Here is a 21,158-nt window from a genome sequence, read left to right on the forward strand (position 1 = left end):
TTCCATACTTAGAATTTCTTTGAGGAGGTTGAGAAGATTCCAATCTTTCTTAGTCAAATCTTGATCCCAACATTAAGCAAGTGATACACTACATCAAAGGAACGAAGGAGCATGAAATTATCTACAAGAAAGGAGGCTGCAAGATAACTAGTTATATTGATAGTAGTTAGGCATAGGAAATGAAACTACTGATCTCATATTCTACTTTGTAGAATCTCCTATAACCTGGTGTACACAGAAGCAACAAACAGTGGCATTATTATCGGGTGAATCAGAATTTATGGCAGCAACAACAACATCATGTCAAGCACTGTGGCTAAAGCGCTTACTTGGATAATTAACTGGCTGGAAGGAAGAGAAGATAACTCTAAAAGTTGATAACATTTTAGCAATAACACTTATGAAGAATCCAGTGTTTTATGGAAAGAGCAAGCACATAGATACACGTTATCATTTCATTAGAGAGTGTATGGAAGACAGATACACCAATGTAGGGAATATTAGCGGTGAGTTACAAAAGGCGGATGTTCTGACTAAAGTACTCGCAAGACTCAAGTTTGCAACTAAGAGGCAAATGCTCAGTGTTCAAGATTTGCGACAACAAGATGATCGTGATTAAGGGGGCATTAATCACGCGTCATCAAGTACAAGGGTCGTAATGAAATTAGTTTAAAGTGTGTTTAAGTTATACTTAAACAAATCTGTATAGTCTAGGGGTTAGAGTGTCAATGTGTTAAGTTTGTAACTGTCAAAAATACGTGTCTATAGATTTGTGGTTCTTGAAAGGTTGCAACCCTAATCATCATGTCTTTTGTTGATCAATAAATAGGGGTAACATCATAATGTTTAATTCATTCAATCCAAGATCAAGTTATCAATAAAAATTGTTTTTCATATCATATTCTTCATCTCATTATCTTATCAATTTTTTGTCAAAGATCAAGATTGGGCCAACAAATATTAGTCGTCGTTCTTCATACATGAACTTGTAAGTTATTGTGACAATCGTCAATTTCAGGTTAACTCCGTTAACTCAACTTCGTCAATTCAAACTTAAGATCATTGAATCTATAACGCACACTTCATTACATTTAAACTAGGGTTTAAATGACGCTTAACACTTACTACATGTGTAGTCTTTCAGGAATTGCACCGAAACGCAAACGAGTTGACGCAAACGATTGATGAATAAACGAAAAACGTCAAAACAGTAATTATGTGATAATTATGTGTTAGACTTATGTGTTATGTGATAACATGGTTATAAACGTTAACTCAAGATGAAAACAAGTTAGTTAGGCTAGAAAAGTAATACTTAGAAGTGGAGGGACTTGAGTGTAACTTGTTATGTTTATAAATATATCATTAACTTAACCCTAACTTATTTTCTTTCCCACACCAAATCCCGATCGGCCTCCTTCCTTGTGAACCCTTGGCTGCCGTCCATCAATACACACACATACAACATCAATTCAAGCCCTTGATTGAAGAACTAGGTGCTAGGAAGGTATATTTGATTATCCTATACATTCTTGTTGCTTGATTTTGATGTTTGTTGGGTTAACCACAAACCCTAAGCTGCCGATTTTGTGTATGTATATAGCTAATATGATTGTGGTTGATTGAATGATGATTTGATAACTAGATTGAATCTTGTTGCATGTTGATTGTTGTGTCTTTGATTTGAGTTCAAACACAAACCCTAATCAAGTATGTAATATGTAATTGATGTGCATGGATGGTGTTTATGGAGTCTAGAGTGTTATATGAATGCATGATAGTTCATAGGTTGTTAATATATTGAGTTTGGATGCAAACAGTTTCTGGACAGAATGTGTATTTGATGTTTAAGTGACTGTAACGAAGTGTAAACATGAGAATTGGTTGAGATTGTTGGTACTACTGTAAACTAGGCTGAGTCTAGTTTCTAAAGAATATAAACTTGTAATTTTTGGACAAGTAGAAGTTAACTTTTATGATTTTACAAAAACATTGTGCAAAGCTGAGCTGTTAGACCTGCTGTTAGGTTGTGTTGTAAATGTTATATCTCATGAACTACGAGACCAATTGGGTTGGTTCCACTTCTGGAAGTTGACTTATTGAGTTAGGAGCCTAACCCAAGTGGTCTTGCATTTATTGGATTTTTTGTTTAACAGGAATTGCAAATAACATTCTGTTGCGCATGAATTTGACTGTTATGAGTTTGCTGTAATGATTTGATGATTGTGAGAAAACTATGTGGAATAAAAATATAATTAAATATGTTCTGGAAACCTAAGACATATGTGCCTCTGTGACGATTTTTGGTAAATTAATTGAGATGCTATGGTCGGTGAAATAGTACAATCTTTCTAGTAGGATTTCTGTCTCGGTGAAACTAGCTGCTGAGTTGTGTAAAGATGCATGAAACATGATACTTGCTATATAATTGTTATGTTTTGACCAAAATACCCTTGCGGGGAATAATTGCTAATTGATTGCCATGATTTGACCAAATTGCCCTCATGGGGAATAATGGCTAGTTAATTGTTATTTGTTGACCAAAATGCCCTTACGGGGAATAATTGCTAGTAATGTACGTTATGAATACATGGCACGTATATGATTGATTACACATGTAATGTGTCACAAAAACACTTGTTAAAGTCACACACGATTCACGAACGAAGCACGAAACATGTTATGTGCTTAGGTATTATGTTCCGGGTCTAGAGACTCGATAATATTCCGACACTTAGAAAAATCTCTTTGTTGTTTTAGAACGTTAGAGAGAGTTTTTCGGTGACGCGCATCTTGGTGATTTATTTTGGGAAATTCTTCGCGAACAGTGAGTTTCACTTTCCCCTCTTTAAACTGTTTTCAAACGTTTTTCACTTGGGGAGATAACATACTCCACAACGCATTTAAGATTTTGTTATAAATTATATATCACTTGTAAAGGCTAAGTGGCAAACGAAATATTTGAAGTCCTACACATCGAACCGGTTAATATTTAGAATAGCGAGTCACTGTTGAGTAGTACTACTGGGTTTGACAAACCCCACCCAACGCTAAACTCGACTGGAAGTCGAGCGGGTGTAATTTTGGCTAACACGTACCATGGTCTGGAGGACCTGGTGACAAGGCACTTAATAAACGAGTCAGCTTCGGTGTCGAACACTTAGTAATACTTGTTGTATAGACTAGCTACCTATCGATATATAATTTGACATAACACTATCTGGTAACGCAAAACGCTGTAACGCTGTAACGCTGAACGCAAACGCTAAACGATTTATTTTTATATAACTTGTGAACTCACCAACCTTGTGTTGACACTTTTAGTATGTTATTCTCAGGTAGCCGAGGCGGGCGCGCGGTTTAGGAACATGCATTGATTGAAAACGCTTTTGTCCTGCAAACTTATTTTTAACGGTTATCTTTGGTTTTAAGTCGTCCTGCGTGACGCAACTTTTGATTAAAGGTTTTTACGCTTCCGCATTTAATTACTCGTAAACGTTTTCATGGTTTTGAAACTTTATTTTATGGTTTGATTATAACTGATGATTCCGATCCTGCCAGTTCACACCCTCTGACGGTAAAACTCCGTTAGTGGATTTTTGAGGGTGTGACAGATTGGTATCAGAGCCATTGGTTATAGCGAATTAGAAGCTGCATGCATACTAGACTATAACCGCGACGACCCATTAGTTATAATGATACGCACTGCATAGGTTTGTGTAGTCTTGTAATCTTATCTCTTTACCTCTTTCACTCATACGCGCGCGCATACACGGCTTACCTGTAGGAATGTCGACACCACCCTCATCATCATCCGATTCGATGACGTATGCTCACGGGAAGGAACCGCAGTTACCTACCGCCTCACCACCCCAAGTAGTCCCGGAACTCGAAGCTCCCGCACCAAAGAGGTACCGCCTATCCGGAGGCATTTACGAAAACGACGTTAGCTGGGAATGGTACCCTAACATGATCAGACGTATGGTCTATCGCGAACAAGTTCCCCCGTTGCCTCACCCGAACCACCCTGCTTACCCCAACACCCTACCCCCCATAACCGAACCTGTAGAGCGAGTTCTCGCAGCTGTCGTTTCTTGTTTGGAGCGTGATGTGGGTTACATGCGCTATACGAGAGCCAACGTTTACGGACTGTTAAAGGACGGGACCGAGACTAAGGAGGAGATTGCCCGCATGGCAGCGGCAATGGAAGAAATGCAAGAGACTAGTGATCAACAGATGAAGGTTATGATGAAGATGCAAGCTGAGATGATAGACTTGCAAGAGCAACTCCAAGAAGCAAGGACCCGAACCGAGATAGCTCTAGAGCGTTGCGATGTCTTACAAATACAACTTGCTCAGAACGCAGCCGAACCTGAGGCAGAGCCTGAAGTGGAACCTGAAGAAGACCCCGAAGAGGAGCCTGAGGAGGATCCCGAGGAAGATCCCGAGGAGGAACCCGAAGAAGAACCGGAGGAAGAACCGGCTGAGGAGGAGGCACACTCGGAGGTGTCCTCAGATGACGACATCTAGTGATGATGACACCTAGATGGAGGGGTTGTCTCCATCCGAACTATTATTTTCTATGATTTTAAGGATTGATTGGAAATACTTTGTAGCGAATACAATGGTTTTAATCATGATTTATTAATTAGATTAATATATGGTTGTGATGTGATGTTGTTTCTTATTTCTTTCTTACCTATCTCTTTATTACATGTATGGCGTGTTGTATATGAAAGAAAAATTCATGTTTAACATTTTATACTGTGATTCTAGGAAATGGCTGGAAGAAACGCTGGACGAGGACGTGGTAACATCAGCTTGACTGCAGCTGAACTCCAAACTCTGCTGAAGGACCATGCGGCGGCCGCTCTAGCCGCACACGTTCAGAACCAAACTGGAGGTCCAAGTGGAACGTGTACCTTCAAGAACTACCTTGACTGCAAGCCCAGTACGTTTAAGGGCACTGAGGGAGCTATAGGCTTCCTGCTTTGGGCTGAGAAGGCCGAGTCGGCCTTTGAGATGTGTAATTGTCCCCCTGCCAGTAGGGTCAAATTCGCTGCTGGAACACTTGAGGATTCTGCCCTCACTTGGTGGAATTCGAACGTCCAGATCCTTGGATTGGAACTGGCTAATGCAATGAACTGGGAGGAGTTCAAAAATATGATGCGAGAGGAGTACTGTCCGAGGGAAGAAATTTCAAAATTAGAGTCAGAATTTTGGTCGCTGAAGATGGTGGGTTCGGAAATCGAAGCCTACACTACCCGTTCGCACGAGTTGGCGGTGATGTGTCCGCGGATGGTGGATCCGCCGAGCAAGAGGATCGAAATGTACATTGATGGGTTAGCCCCGCAGATTCAGGGCATGGTGACCTCTTCCAGACCAGCCACGATTCAACAAGCGATCCGTCTAGCTCACAAACTGACGGATCAGGCTGTGACCCAAGGTGCGTTACCACCTAGGGGTTCGACCACTAAAGCCCGTGACAACCCGAGTAACGACAACAACAACAACAACAGCAACAGCAACCCGAGCAGCGGGAAGAGGAAGTTTGACAACACCAGATCTTCATCCTCGAACCTCCCACCTCAACAACACTACCGTAAGCCCGAATTCACTCGGAGCTTTAACAACCAGAGTCACAACAACAATAACAACGGTAGCGGGCAGGTTTCGAGCGGATATGTTGGGAAGTATCCAAAGTGCAACAGGTGCAACTATCATCATGTTGGCCGGTGTGACCGTGTCAAGTGTCAAAGATGCGGAAAGATGGGTCACCAAGCGAAAGAATGTAGAGGAGACCTTGCGGCAAAGGGTGCTCCTAAGCCACTAAAGCCCGTGACAACCCGAGACCTTGACGACGAATGGATGTTTTGAATGTGGGCAGGAAGGTCATTTCAGAAAAGATTGCCCCAAGCTGAAACAGAATGACAACAATGGGGGTAATGGAAGTGGCAGTAATGGTGGAAGCAATGGCAAGGGAAGAGCGTTTGTGATTGGGTCGAGTCAAGCCCGCAATGATCCACACGTGGTGACTGGTAAGTTCCCTGTAAACGATTGTTTTGTTTCTGTATTGTTTGACACTGGAGCTGATAGGAGTTTTGTGTCGAAAGCCTTTAGTCAACTCTTAGACTTAACTCCAATTCCGTTAGATGCTAAGTTTCCTGTTGAATTAGCTGACGGTAAGACTAAGTAACAACTCATGTACTTGCGGGATGTAAGTTAAAACTGTCAGGTCATGTCTTTGATATCGACCTTATTCCTTTTACGCTTAGTAGTTTCGATGTCGTTGTCGGCATGGACTGGTTATCCGAGAACCGAGCGGAGATTATATGCCACGATAAGATAGTACACATTACCACCCCTTCCAGCGAGGTCATTTCGGTCCGAGGTGAGAGAAGCGGCATGACCACCAGCGTCATTACCCTTATGAAGGCGCAGAAGTATCTACGAAAGGGTCATCCGGCAATTTTGGCGCAGATTGTTGAGAAACCCGCGGAGGAGAAACGAATTGAAGATATACCGGTTGTGCGAGATTTCCCGGAAGTTTTCCCGGAGGATTTGCCCGGACTCCCTCCTATTCGTCAAGTCGAATTCCAAATCGAGTTGACACCCGGTGCAGCACCCATAGCACGAGGCCCGTATCGGCTCGCACCGGCGGAACTTCAGGAGTTGTCCACTCAGTTGCAAGATTTGTTGGATAAGGGTTTTATCCGACCTAGCTCATCGCCATGGGGAGCCCCTGTCTTGTTTGTCCGAAAGACAGACGGGACTTTCCGCATGTGTATCGACTACCGGGAGTTGAACAAGGTGACGGTCAAGAACCGTTATCCTTTACCCCGAATTGACGATTTGTTTGACCAGCTTCAAGGATCGAGTTACTACTCGAAGATCGATCTGCGATCCGGTTACCACCAACTAAGAGTGCGCGAAGAAGATATCTCAAAGACGGCTTTCAGAACACGGTATGGTCACTACGAGTTTTGGGTTATGCCTTTTGGCCTAACCAACGCACCAGCCGTATTTATGGATCTCATGAATCGAGTATGCAAGGCGTACCTCGACAAGTTTGTGATTGTTTTCATCGATGATATTCTCGTCTACTCCAAGAACGAGGCTGACCACGAAGAGCACTTAAGGGTAATTCTGGAATTGCTGAAGAAGGAACAACTGTATGCTAAACTCTCGAAATGTGAATTTTGGCTTCGCGAGGTTCACTTTTTAGGACATGTGATCAACGAGAATGGTATCCATGTCGATCCCGGTAAGGTAGAGGCCATCAAAAACTGGGAAGCACCTAAGACTCCGACTGAGGTGCGGCAATTCCTGGGACTGGCCGGCTACTACCGGCGTTTCATCGAGGGATTTTCAAAGATTGCTCAACCCCTCACCGCTTTGACTCACAAAGGCACTAAGTACAACTGGGGTGACGCGCAAGAATCCGCTTTTCAACTGTTGAAAACCAAACTTTGTAGCGCCCCTATTTTAGCCCTCCCCGAGGGAACGGAAAATTTTGAGGTACAGTGTGACGCATCTATACAAGGTCTCGGTTGTGTGCTGATGCAACTCGAGAAGGTTATAGCCTAAGCCTCTCGACAACTACGGGTTCACGAGAAGAACTACTCGACCCATGATTTGGAACTTGGAGCTATGGTGTTTGCTCTTAAGATATGGAGGCATTACTTGTACGGTACCAAGTTTACCATTTACACCGACCACAAGAGTCTCCAACATATTTACGATCAGAAGGAGCTGAACATGCGCAGCGTCGTTGGGTCGAGCTGCTCAAGGATTATGATTGTGCCATCAAGTACCACCCTGGCAAGGCCAATGTGGTGGCCGACGCCCTCAGAAGAAAAGAAACAGATAAACCCAGACGAGTGCGAGCATTGCAACTCACGATTCATGCCAGCTTACCCGATCAGATTCGCGATGCGCAACTTGAAGCTTTGAAAGATGATAATCTTCCATCAGAACTCATGCGGGGCATGAACAAGCAACTTGAAACCAGATCGGACGGGGTCCGATATTTTGAGAACCGGATTTGGGTTCCACGATACGAAGAGTTGAGAACTCTAGTGATGGACGAAGCACATAAGTCCCGATATTCTATCCACCCTGGCTCAGATAAAATGTATCATGATTTAAAGGCACTTTACTGGTGGCAGAACATGAAAGCCGACATTGCCACCTACGTGAGCAAATGCTTGACTTGTGCCAGAGTCAAGATAGAATACCAGAAACCATCTGGTCTACTGCAACAACCGGAACTTCCAATGTGGAAATGGGAACACATCTCAATGGATTTTATTACGGGTTTACCTAAGACACCGACGGGATGCGATACCATCTGGGTGATCGTTGACCGGTTGACTAAATCGGCACACTTCCTAGCGATTAAAGAAACGGACAAAATGGAAAGACTGACTCGTGTTTACATGAAGGAAGTAGTGTCTAGACACGGAGTGCCTGTCTCAATCATTTCTGATCGAGATTCTCGTTTCACTTCGCACTTTTGGAAGTCGCTGCAAAGCGCGCTAGGCACCCGTCTCGATATGAGCACAGCATACCATCCTCAGAAGGATGGGCAAAGTGAGCGAACTATTCAGACCCTGGAGGATATGTTGCGTGCCTGCGTATTGGATTTCGAAAAAAGTTGGGAACCCCACTTACCCTTGGTAGAGTTTTCGTACAATAACAGCTACCACGCAAGTATTAAGGCAGCGCCGTTTGCAGCGCTGTACGGACGGAAGTGTCGATCACCACTCTGCTGGGCAGAGGTGGGTAACACCCAAATCACTGGTCCGGAACTGGTACTCAAAACTTTGGAAAAGATTGTTCAAATCCGAAATCGCATGGCAGCAGCACGAGATCGCCAAAAGAGTTACACCGACAAGCGCCGAAAACCCCTCGAATTTTAAGTGAACGATCGAGTGTTACTCAAAGTCTCACCTTGGAAAGGTGTGGTTCGCTTTGGGAAGCGAAACAAACTCAACCCACGGTATGTTGGTCCGTACCGGATAACTGAGCGCATTGGTCCGGTGGCCTACCGACTGGACCTACCAACAGAACTCAGTGGCGTACACGATGTATTCCACGTATCAAATTTGAAGAAATGCCTATCCGATGAAACCCAAGTAGTTCCTTTGGAGGAACTGCAAGTTGATGAACAGTTACGTTTCATTGAGGAACCAGTCGAGGTTTTGGATTGGGAAACCAAAACGCTCAAACACAGCAAAATTCCAATCGTTAAAGTTCGTTGGAACTCGAGACGTGGACCGGAGTTCACGTGGGAACGCGAGGATCAAATGATGAAAAAGTATCCCCACCTTTTTGAAGGGCTAACCAAACACAGAAAACCGCGAAACTCGGCAAACCGTCAGACATCACCGGAGGTATGAATTAAATTTCGGGACGAAATTTCTTTCTACTAGGGGATGAAATGACAAACTGAAAAAAAATTTTCTTACTCTTTCAGACACTCATCACGACTTGACTCAAATTTTCGGGACGAAAATTCTTTAACATGGGAATGATGTGACAATCGTCAATTTCAGGTTAACTCCGTTAACTCAACTTCGTCAATTCAAACTTAAGATCATTGAATCTATAACGCACACTTCATTACATTTAAACTAGGGTTTAAATGACGCTTAACACTTACTACATGTGTAGTCTTTCGGGAATTGCACCGAAACGCAAACGAGTTGACGCAAACGATTGATGAATAAACGAAAAACGTCAAAACAGTAATTATATGATAATTATGTGTTAGACTTATGTGTTATGTGATAACATGGTTATAAACGTTAACTCAAGATGAAAACAAGTTAGTTAGGCTAGAAAAGTAATACTTAGAAGTGGAGGGACTTGAGTGTAACTTGTTATGTTTATAAATATATCATTAACTTAACCCTAACTTATTTTCTTTCCCACACCAAATCCCGATCGGCCTCCTTCCTTGTGAACCCTTGGCTGCCGTCCATCAATACACACACATACAACATCAATTCAAGCCCTTGATTGAAGAACTAGGTGCTAGGAAGGTATATTTGATTATCCTATACATTCTTGTTGCTTGATTTTGATGTTTGTTGGGTTAACCACAAACCCTAAGCTGCCGATTTTGTGTATGTATATAGCTAATATGATTGTGGTTGATTGAATGATGATTTGATAACTAGATTGAATCTTGTTGCATGTTGATTGTTGTGTCTTTGATTTGAGTTCAAACACAAACCCTAATCAAGTATGTAATATGTAATTGATGTGCATGGATGGTGTTTATGGAGTCTAGAGTGTTATATGAATGCATGATAGTTCATAGGTTGTTAATATATTGAGTTTGGATGCAAACAGTTTCTGGACAGAATGTGTATTTGATGTTTAAGTGACTGTAACGAAGTGTAAACATGAGAATTGGTTGAGATTGTTGGTACTACTGTAAACTAGGCTGAGTCTAGTTTCTAAAGAATATAAACTTGTAATTTTTGGACAAGTAGAAGTTAACTTTTATGATTTTACAAAAACATTGTGCAAAGCTGAGCTGTTAGACCTGCTGTTAGGTTGTGTTGTAAATGTTATATCTCATGAACTACGAGACCAATTGGATTGGTTCTACTTCTGGAAGTTGACTTATTGAGTTAGGAGCCTAACCCAAGTGGTCTTGCATTTATTGGATTTTTCGTTTAACGGGAATTGCAAATAACATTCTGTTGCGCATGAATTTGACTGTTATGAGTTTGCTGTAATGATTTGATGATTGTGAGAAACTATGTGAAATAAAAATATAATTAAATATGTTCTGGAAACCTAAGACATATGTGCCTCTGTGACGATTTTTGGTAAATTAATTGAGATGCTATGGTCGGTGAAAGAGTACAATCTTTCTAGTAGGATTTCTGTCTCGGTGAAACTAGCTGCTGAGTTGTGTAAAGATGCATGAAACATGATACTTGCTATATAATTGTTATGTTTTGACCAAAATACCCTTGCGTGGAATAATTGCTAATTGATTGCCATGATTTGACCAAATTGCCCTCATGGGGAATAATGGCTAGTTAATTGTTATTTGTTGACCAAAATGCCCTTACGGGGAATAATTGCTAGTAATGTACGTTTTGAATACATGGCACGTATATGATTGCTTACACATGTAATGTGTCACAAAAACACTTGTTAAAGTCACACACGATTCACGAACGAAGCACGAAACATGTTATGTGCATAGGTATTATGTGCCGGGTCTAGAGACTCGATAATATTCCGACACTTAGAAAAATCTCTTTGTTGTTTTAGAACGTTAGAGAGAGTTTTTCAGTGACGCCCATCTTGGTGATTTATTTTGGGAAATTCTTCGCAAATAGTGAGTTTCACTTTCCCCTCTTTAAACTGTTTTCAAACGTTTTTCACTTGGGGGAGATAACATACTCCACAACGCATTTAAGATTTTGTTATAAATTATATATCACTTGTAAAGGCTAAGTGGCAAACGAAATATTTGAAGTCCTACACATCGAACCGGTTAATATTTAGAATAGCGAGTCACTGTTGAGTAGTACTACTGGGTTTGACAAACCCCACCCAACGCTAAACTCGACTAGAAGTCGAGCGGGTGTAATTTTGGCTAATACGTACCATGGTCTGGAGGACCTGGTGACAAGGCACTTAATAAACGAGTCAGCTTCGGTGTCGAACACTTAGTAATACTTGTTGTATAGACTAGCTACCTATCGATATATAATTTGACATAACACTATCTGGTAACGCAAAACGCTGTAACGCTGAACGCAAACGCTAAACGATTTATTTTTATATAACTTGTGAACTCACCAACCTTGTGTTGACACTTTTAGTATGTTATTCTCAGGTAGCCGAGGCGGGCGCGCGGTTTAGGAACATGCATTGATTGAAAACGCTTTTGTCCTGCAAACTTATTTTTAACGGTTATCTTTGGTTTTAAGTCGTCCTGCGTGACGCAACTTTTGATTAAAGGTTTTTACGCTTCCGCATTTAATTACTCGTAAACGTTTTCATGGTTTTGAAACTTTATTTTATGGTTTGATTATAACTGATGATTCCGATCCTGCCAGTTCACACCCTCTGACGGTAAAACTCCGTTAGTGGATTTTTGAGGGTGTGACAGTTATTGCATGAAACCTAGTACTAGATGAATAGTTCATGTTAGTTTACACAATAAATAGTTCACACTTAATTAGATAGCAATCTCCCTAAACAAAGTAGTCGCATAGATAATGTTCACAAAGATGGTTTTCGCATGAAACATAGTACTCGCTTATCTTAGTTCATGCCAAGTGCCAAGTGAGTACTCTCAGTATGCGGTTACTTTTGTTATACAAATACTTGGTAGTGCAACGCGTACTATAGTGAGAAGTACTTGGTAGAAGAGTAGTTGGGGAACAGTTACTTTGATGAGAGAATACTTGAAAGTATTCACCAAATATGGTATTTGACAATTTTGAATGAGAACTTTCATTATTTTATTAACTATTAGGTGAAAATGTTAAATTGTTTATTGGTTTTATTATTAATTAATGGGTGGCTTAATAATGTATTGCGTGAAGTTATTTATCAGGTAGTTGGGTTAAATAGTGTATTCGGTTTAGCAAGTAATTTAGCCCCACTACTAGAAAAATGCCTTTAATGACACTCAATGTGTGTCATTAAAGGGTACATATGACACGCAAATGATGTGTCATTGAAGCCCATGTCATAAACTGAATATGACATGCATTTGGTGTGTCATGTTTTAATGACACGTATTTATAACACACTTTCATGACTGGCATTTACAACATGCAAATATGACTTGCGTTTATGCGTGTCATGGTTTTAGGTGTTTTTATTAAATATATATATATTTGTCTATAATTACTAATTTACAGATTTATGACAATTAAATTCTCAAAATACAAATAAAATACATATATAGCAAAATAATGTTGGAATACCGTATGCCCGAGACACATAATTAGGTTAATGTGGCTAGTCGTGTTTGATCCAAGTCGGGTCATACCCAATAACGAGTTAGACACACACCAATTATGTATTTGTTGAGATATGATCTATAAAACAAATACAGAACACGACACATTCAGAAATCGGGTTTCTGAATAATTACTTGAAAGTGTTAAATAAATTAATTGGTTAATTTATTTATTCAAATAATTATTATTGGAATGATTATTTAAACATGTGTTCTTTTATAAAATGGTTTATAAAAGAAGGGGTGTTTATATATTTTATAAGGTATAAAATATATATATCATTTAAAACATGAGTCACATACACTCCATACACTTGGTGAAAGTTGGTAAAGAGTTGATGTAGGTTGAGTAAGACTTACTTGACCAAGACCTAACCAAGGATTTGATGGAGATATGATCTCATTATTTAAAATAGCATCAACATACTTTCAAGTAGGAAGAAAAATATACAACACCTTTTCTCTCTTGCTTTTGGTTCGGCCGAAGACAAGAAAAGAAGAGGTTCGGGTCTCGTTTTTCTCGTGTTCAAGCTCCCTAACATAGCTCGGTGTGTGTTGGAGGCTCGGGGTATCTTCCGTTTGAGGATCTTCCCTTTGAAAGTCTAGCATCAACATCATCATCTTCTTCAACCATCAACTACATCTCTTAAAGGTTTAAGAATGTAAGTTTTACAATCTTTGATAGTTTAGTTTTTTCCCGTATTATTTGATCTTTTGTCTCGGGTTTCTAATCTTAAGATTAATGGTAATCTTGAAACAAGAATAAAGGGTTATTCATAGATTAACATATCATATAAACTTGTAATATATATATATATATATATATATGGATACATATGTTTAAGTTTGTGATTATCACGCTTCCGCCTTAATTAATGACTAGTTAAATGGTTAACTAAGTTTAAAATTTCCATAGAAACCCAACAAATGGCATCAAGAGCCGGGATACGGGAAACTAAGCTTCGGGTTTTCGGTTTTATATTTTTCCCCTTGAAAGATTTTATACAAAAAAATTAACATGCATGATTTTTTTTGTATTTAATCTTGTTATTTTTTTTGGCTTTGTTCAAAAAAAATATATATATATATAAAAATATAAAACCGAGTAAATGGGCCGAAGCCCAATTCGGGTGAAATTGGGCTGAAGCCCACTTGTTTTGGTTAATGGGCTAACCGAAAAAAAAGGGGAGAAAGTGAAATGGGCCGAAGCCCATTTTTGGTTAAATGGGCCGAAGCCCATGAGACTTTCTATTGGGCCGAAGCCCATGTGTTTTGGACTTGTGAGCCGAAGCTCATAATCAAGTTATTGGGTCAAGCCCAAAATGGGTTGGGCTAGGCTCGATAAAGTCAAGGGGTTTTGAAAAGGGATCCTAAAACATAACGGGTTATGTTTATTAATTATTAAAACTAGACCGAACCGTAGACCAAAATGGATGTTTATTTGTGATTGATAATTGTAATTAATTATTCAAGTTTCGGTTTGTAATAATTAATTAGGGGCAGTTTTGTAATTATTTATTCATATGGGTATGTAATAAATAGATTATTTGTAATATCATTATTTTATAGAAAAAATGTATTAGGACATTTGTTTTGTAAATTAAAGAAGATTGCAAAATTGGAAGTTTGGGCCTTATTGGGCCGGGTATGGTGATAATGGGTCTCACAAGCCCATTAAGGGGATTCAAGCCCAAAAGGACCTAAGCCCACCTATTGAGCCCAAATGGAAGCTTATGGAAGCTAAGGCCTAAGTTCAAGCCCAATGGATCACAACGGGGTTGAAGAAGATGCTCGAAGCATTTGGATGCGGGATCGAGTGGGAGCTACAACATCCATGTGTCATGTGTCCCTTAGGATCGGACCTAAGACACACACTTGTTTCGGCTAACAAGTGTGGTCTAACTTAGTGGCTCGTGTCTAGTATAATTGTGTATGCTTGTTAATTGATTGTTTGATTATGTGGTTGCTAGATATTAGGATATCAACTTCGTCACATAGAATTAATTAACAAAGCATAAAACGGGTTCTAATAATTATCGGTAATTACGTGACACATAGTTTAATAAAATGGATTTATTAACTAGCCGTCTCACGCCCATAATAAAATGGTTTTATTATAAATTAGAATTTTGAAAATGGTTTCAAAATATCATGTTACTAAATGCATGTTAGAACATGATTTAAAGTTTTACAACTAGAATTATTAAAACTAAAAATCCCTTTTAAAATTAAGGATAATAAGTCAAACACCATCCTTTTGTATAACGCTTAACATATTAGTAAGCTCTTAGTGGGAAAAAGGTCACCTAACCGCGTAGAGTAAATTAATATTTTGAGGTAATATTGGCATATAAATGGGAAAAAGGTCACCTAACCGTTTGTATGTTGATATTACAAGTTGATACAAGTAGGACGACTTAAATTAGAACCATGTGAAGAGGGTCACCCAAGCATGGGGTCTAATAGGTGTTGATGGGATAAACATGCCGACACGAAATATGATTTCGAACCGGTCCTATAAACTCTAGAAGTTGCAAAAGGGTTTGCAATTGTTATGAATAACTACCTTGATAAACCGACAATGGGAAAAAGGTCACCTAACCGGAGTCGGGTTTATCGTTGGATTCTAGATTTTAATTATTAATTATATTTGGTATATATAAAAGGGTATTAATAATTAAAAAGGTAAAACACTAAAATGAACTTAATTAAAATTCTGCAGATGGCCGCACACGTCGACGACAACATAATCCCTAACGTCCAAAATGTATCTCTCCGATCTATTCTCGCTAAAGACCGTCTTAACCACAATAACTTTTCGGATTGGTTCCGAAATTTAAGGATTGTTCTAAAACAAGAAAAATTATATCATGTTTTGGAAACACCTATCCCCAACGAACCGGAAGAGGGAAGTGAGGTCGAATATATGAATTGGGTCCAACATACGGAAGATTCCATTCAAGTGTCATGCCTCATGTTGGCGACTATGGTTCCCGAAATCCAAAAGGATTTCGAAAACCATAATGCGTACGACATGATTACTCAACTTAAGGAAATGTTCCTTAAGCAATCAAGAGTTGAAAGGTTCGAAACGGTTCGAGCCTTGCATGCATGTAGAATGGATGATAATCAACCAGTTTCAACTTATGTACTTAAGATGAAAAGTTACATTGATCGCCTCGCCAAGCTCAATTGTCCCATCTCAAAAGAGTTAGCAACGGATTTGATCCTTAACTCCCTGTCGAAGAGGTTCGACACTTTCGTGTTAAATTATAACATGAATGGGTGGGACAAAAACATTGGAGAACTTCACTCAATGCTTAAAACAGCCGAGGCGAGCATGGGTAAAAGGGTTTTACCCGTGTTTGCGATCAATGAAGGTAAATCCAAGAATCGATCTCAACCCAATTCTAAGGCTAAGGTAGCAAAAAGAAAGGGTCCTCCTGTGCATCTTAAGGGTAAGGGCAAATCACCGGTTATGGCAAAGAAACAAAAGGTTGTGGAACCGAGGGGTCATAAGGATGATCCTTGTTTTGGTTGTGGGGAGACCGGACATTGGAAACGCAATTGCCCGGTCTACCTAAAAGAGCTAAGAGACAAGAGGAATGCGGGGCATGCCTCGGGTAATGTCTTTATGATTAATATTGAGCTAAATCTTATTTCTTCTAACACATGGGTATTGGATACCGGATGTGGAACTCATATTTGCAATTGGTTGCAGGGGTTCAAAAGGAATGAAGACTTAAAGAAGGGCGAAGTGAGTCTTTTCATGGGCAACGGTGCAAGGGTGCACGTGGTCGCTAGAGGAGATTTCACTTTATCGCTTCCAAGTGGTTTGGAAGTTGTTTTGAGAAATGTTTTGTATGCTCCTAGTTTGACTAGGAACATTATTTCCGTGCACCTTCTTAGACAATGTAACTTTGACTTTAAATTTGTAAAATCAGAAATGCATGTATCATCTAATGGTATCTTTTATTTTAAAGCTGTACCAAACAACGGTATTTATGAATTGGTTCATGACAATACCTCAAATAGCTCATTATATCAAACTTCCACTAAAAGACTCAAAAAGGATTTGAGTGATTCCTACATTTGGCATTGTCGTCTTGGACACATAAACAAGAATCGTGTAAATACTCTCCAAAAGAATGGTCTTTTGAAAACAAATGAGTTAGGTTCGTTTGATGAGTGTGAATCTTGTATTCAAGGCAAGATGACCAAAGAACCTTTTAAAGGTACAAATGAAAGGGCTAAGGACTTGTTAGGTATCATACATACGGATGTATGCGGACCTCTCAAGCCCACTAGTAGGAATAGTGAAAGGTACTTCATTACCTTTACCGACGATTTTAGTCGATATGGGTATGTGTATCTAATGAAACACAAACATGAAGCCTTTGAAATGTTCAAGGAATTTCAGAATAAAGTACAAAATCAGCTCGACCGAACAATCAAGGTACTCCGCTCCGATAGAGGAGGCGAATACCTAAGTGATGCTTTTCAATGTCATCTTAGAGATTGTGGAATTATTTCACAGTTCACTCCTCCTAGAACTCCTCAACATAACGGAGTATCCGAGAGGAGGAATAGAACACTGTTGGACATGGTTCGATCAATGATGGCACGAAGCTCACTACCGCCATCATTTTGGGGATATGCGCTACTTACAGCGGCTCGTATTTTGAATATGGCCCCGACCAAAAAGGTGGATCGAATACCCTATGAAGTGTGGCATGGAAAGGTTCCATCCTTTTCATATTTAAGGGTATGGGGATGCATAGTTTATGTTAAACGTGACACCCCAAATAAGCTTGAGGCTCGATCCATCAGGTGTATCTTCATAGGATACCCAAAGGATGATATAGGATATATATTCTATGATCCTAGTGAACAAAGGGTGTTTGTTTCACGCAAAGGATACTTCTTAGAAACTAAGTTCCTTATGGAAGGACCTAGTGAAAAGAGAGTGGAACTTGAAGAGGTTCAAGAATCACTGGATGATACACAGTTGGTCGATACTAGTTTTCAACACGAGGATGTTGAAGGTGATCAAATGATTGATCATACACACGTTGCTCGCAGATCTAGTAGGATTAGTCGACCTCCCAAGAAATATGGATTTCTCGTGGATGATTGCTACTTGGTCGATTCGGATGAACCGATCTCCTACAAAGATGCTATGTCACAACCTGATTGTGACAAGTGGCTTGAAGCCATGAGCGCCGAGATGCAATCCATGCACGATAACCAAGTTTGGGAATTGGTTGATCGTCCACTTAACTCCAAACTGGTTGGATGTAAGTGGGTCTTCAAGAAGATGACCGATATGCATGGAAATTTAGATACTTACAAAGCACGACTTGTAGCAAAAGGTTTCACGCAAACTCAAGGGATTGATTATGATGAAACCTTCTCGCCGGTCGCGATGCTTAAGTCGATCAGGATATTATTTGCCATTGCAGCTCATTTTGATTATGAGATATGGCAAATGGATGTCAAGACCGCTTTTCTTAATGGATATCTTGAGGAAGATGTCCATATGGTTCAGCCTGAAGGTTTTGTCGATCCATCTAATCCTGATAAAGTATGTAAGTTAAGGAAATCAATCTACAGGTTGAAACAAGCATCACGGATGTGGAATCATCGTTTTAATGAAGAAATCAAAGCATTTGGTTTCGTCCAAAACGGTGATGAGGCGTGTGTGTATAAATGGGCTAGTGGGAGTATAGTCATGTTCCTTATTTTGTATGTCGATGATATACTTTTATTTGGAAATGATATACCAAGTATGGAAAACGTTAAAGCGTGGTTAAGTAGTCGTTTCTCAATTAAGGATCTTGGAGAAGCGACATATATCTTGGGAAAAAAGGTCTATAGGGATAGACAAAGGAAATTGATCGGACTCAATCAAAGTGCATACATTGATAAAATCCTGAAAAGGTTCAGGATGGAAAACTCTAAGAAAGGTTTGGTACCTATTCCTAGAGGAACCGTGTTAAGCTCATCCCAAAGTCCTAGCTCTAAGGAAGAGCAGGATAGGATGAAGCATGTTCCTTATGCTTCGGCAATAGGATCTATTATGTATGCAATGATGTGCACTAGACCGGACGTCTCGTATGCTTTAAGCATAACGAGTAGATACCAGCACAACCCAGGTGACAGTCATTGGATGGCTGTCAAGAATATATTAAAATACCTTAGAAGGACTAAGGATATGTTTTTAATATATGGGTCTGGTGAGGAGGAACTCGTCGTAAAGGGTTACGTGGATGCGAGTTTCCAAACTGACCGAGATGATTCTCGGTCACAGTCGGGATATGTCTTCATTTTGAATGGAGGCGCTGTCTCTTGGAAGAGTTCGAAGCAGGATGTTGTCGCGTTATCCACTACAGAATCTGAGTACATCGCCGCTTCAATGGCAGCCCAAGAGGCTGCATGGATGAAAAAGTTCATCATGGATCTAGGGATTATCTCTACCATTCAGGAGCCCCTAGAGATATTCTGTGACAATGAGGGTGCTATTACACAGATCAAGGAGCCTCGTGCTCATCAGAAAACGAGGCACATTGAGCGCAGATTCAACTACATAAGGGATGAAGTTGAAAAGGAAAAGATATGTATTCATAAAGTTCATACCGATCAAAATATTGCGGACCCACTCACGAAGCTCCTCGATAGGCCAAAGCATGAGGGTCATGTTTGTGCATTAGGACTTCGGTATTCTAGTGAGTGGATTTAATCTGTGTTTAGTGTTTATATAAGAACGAATGTAATGGGTATCTCATGAAAATTAATTATGTTTTAATTATTCAATGAGTTATGTTCTATATTTGCATGTTTAATCCATGAATGACTTATGTTGTTCTAAACGTCCGTAGTCGATCATACTTGTGGGAACAAGTATGAAGGTAAGACTATTATGAACCCGGATTGGTTGATATTCATGTGATGAATATAGGGCATAGGTTTGCCACCAAAGTTCATAGATATTTGTGGGATACAAATATTGGACTGACCCGCTCTCAAGAATAACTGCATGGAGTTAGTGTAACTGATCATAAGTAATCCTTGAGTAAAGGCGAGTATCATTGTGTCCTTTGACCTGAGATGCATATTGGATCTGGTTTTTCATCAAGTCTGATAACTTGACTCTCTTCTTTGTTATTTCGGTAACACGATAACGTGTAAGAAAGAGCTCAGATATCATACGAGATGTCAACAAGGGTGTATGCAGTCAAGATGGGATTTGTTATTTCGGTAACACGATAACGTGTAAGAAAGAGCTCAGATATCATACGAGATGTCAACAAGGGTGTATGCAGTCAAGATGGGATTTGTTCCTCTTATGTGTTGAGAGTTTAGATGTCTAAGGCCTGTTAAGTTAAATCATTGAGAGAATGATCACTCTATGTCTCTTCGATTTGACAGGACATCTAGTAACAAAGGGATGTAGTGATAAGACTTACCTATATCATATCAAGTATGGACTTGAAGGGGATGATGTTATTGAATGGCACTTAGTCAAACACACTAGGGGTGGTGACCTGTTGTTAGGCGGTATTCACCATTAGCATTAACTTCCTATGAGTCTCGTGCAAGTGGGAGATTGTTGGAATACCGTATGCCCGAGACACATAATTAGGTTAATGTGGCTAGTCGTGTTTGATCCAAGTCGGGTCATACCCAATAACGAGTTAGACACACACCAATTATGTATTTGTTGAGATATGATCTATAAAACAAATACAGAACACGACACATTCAGAAATCGGGTTTCTGAATAATTACTTGAAAGTGTTAAATAAATTAATTGGTTAATTTATTTATTCAAATAATTATTATTGGAATGATTATTTAAACATGTGTTCTTTTATAAAATGGTTTATAAAAGAAGGGGTGTTTATATATTTTATAAGGTATAAAATATATATATCATTTAAAACATGAGTCACATACACTCCATACACTTGGTGAAAGTTGGTAAAGAGTTGATGTAGGTTGAGTAAGACTTACTTGACCAAGACCTAACCAAGGATTTGATGGAGATATGATCTCATTATTTAAAATAGCATCAACATACTTTCAAGTAGGAAGAAAAATATACAACACCTTTTCTCTCTTGCTTTTGGTTCGGCCGAAGACAAGAAAAGAA

The sequence above is a fragment of the Bidens hawaiensis genome, unplaced genomic scaffold (assembly GCF_021521415.1).
Source record: "Bidens hawaiensis isolate Kalapana, Puna unplaced genomic scaffold, B.hawaiensis_p1.1 tig00006171_1, whole genome shotgun sequence".
NCBI lineage: Eukaryota > Viridiplantae > Streptophyta > Magnoliopsida > Asterales > Asteraceae > Bidens > Bidens hawaiensis.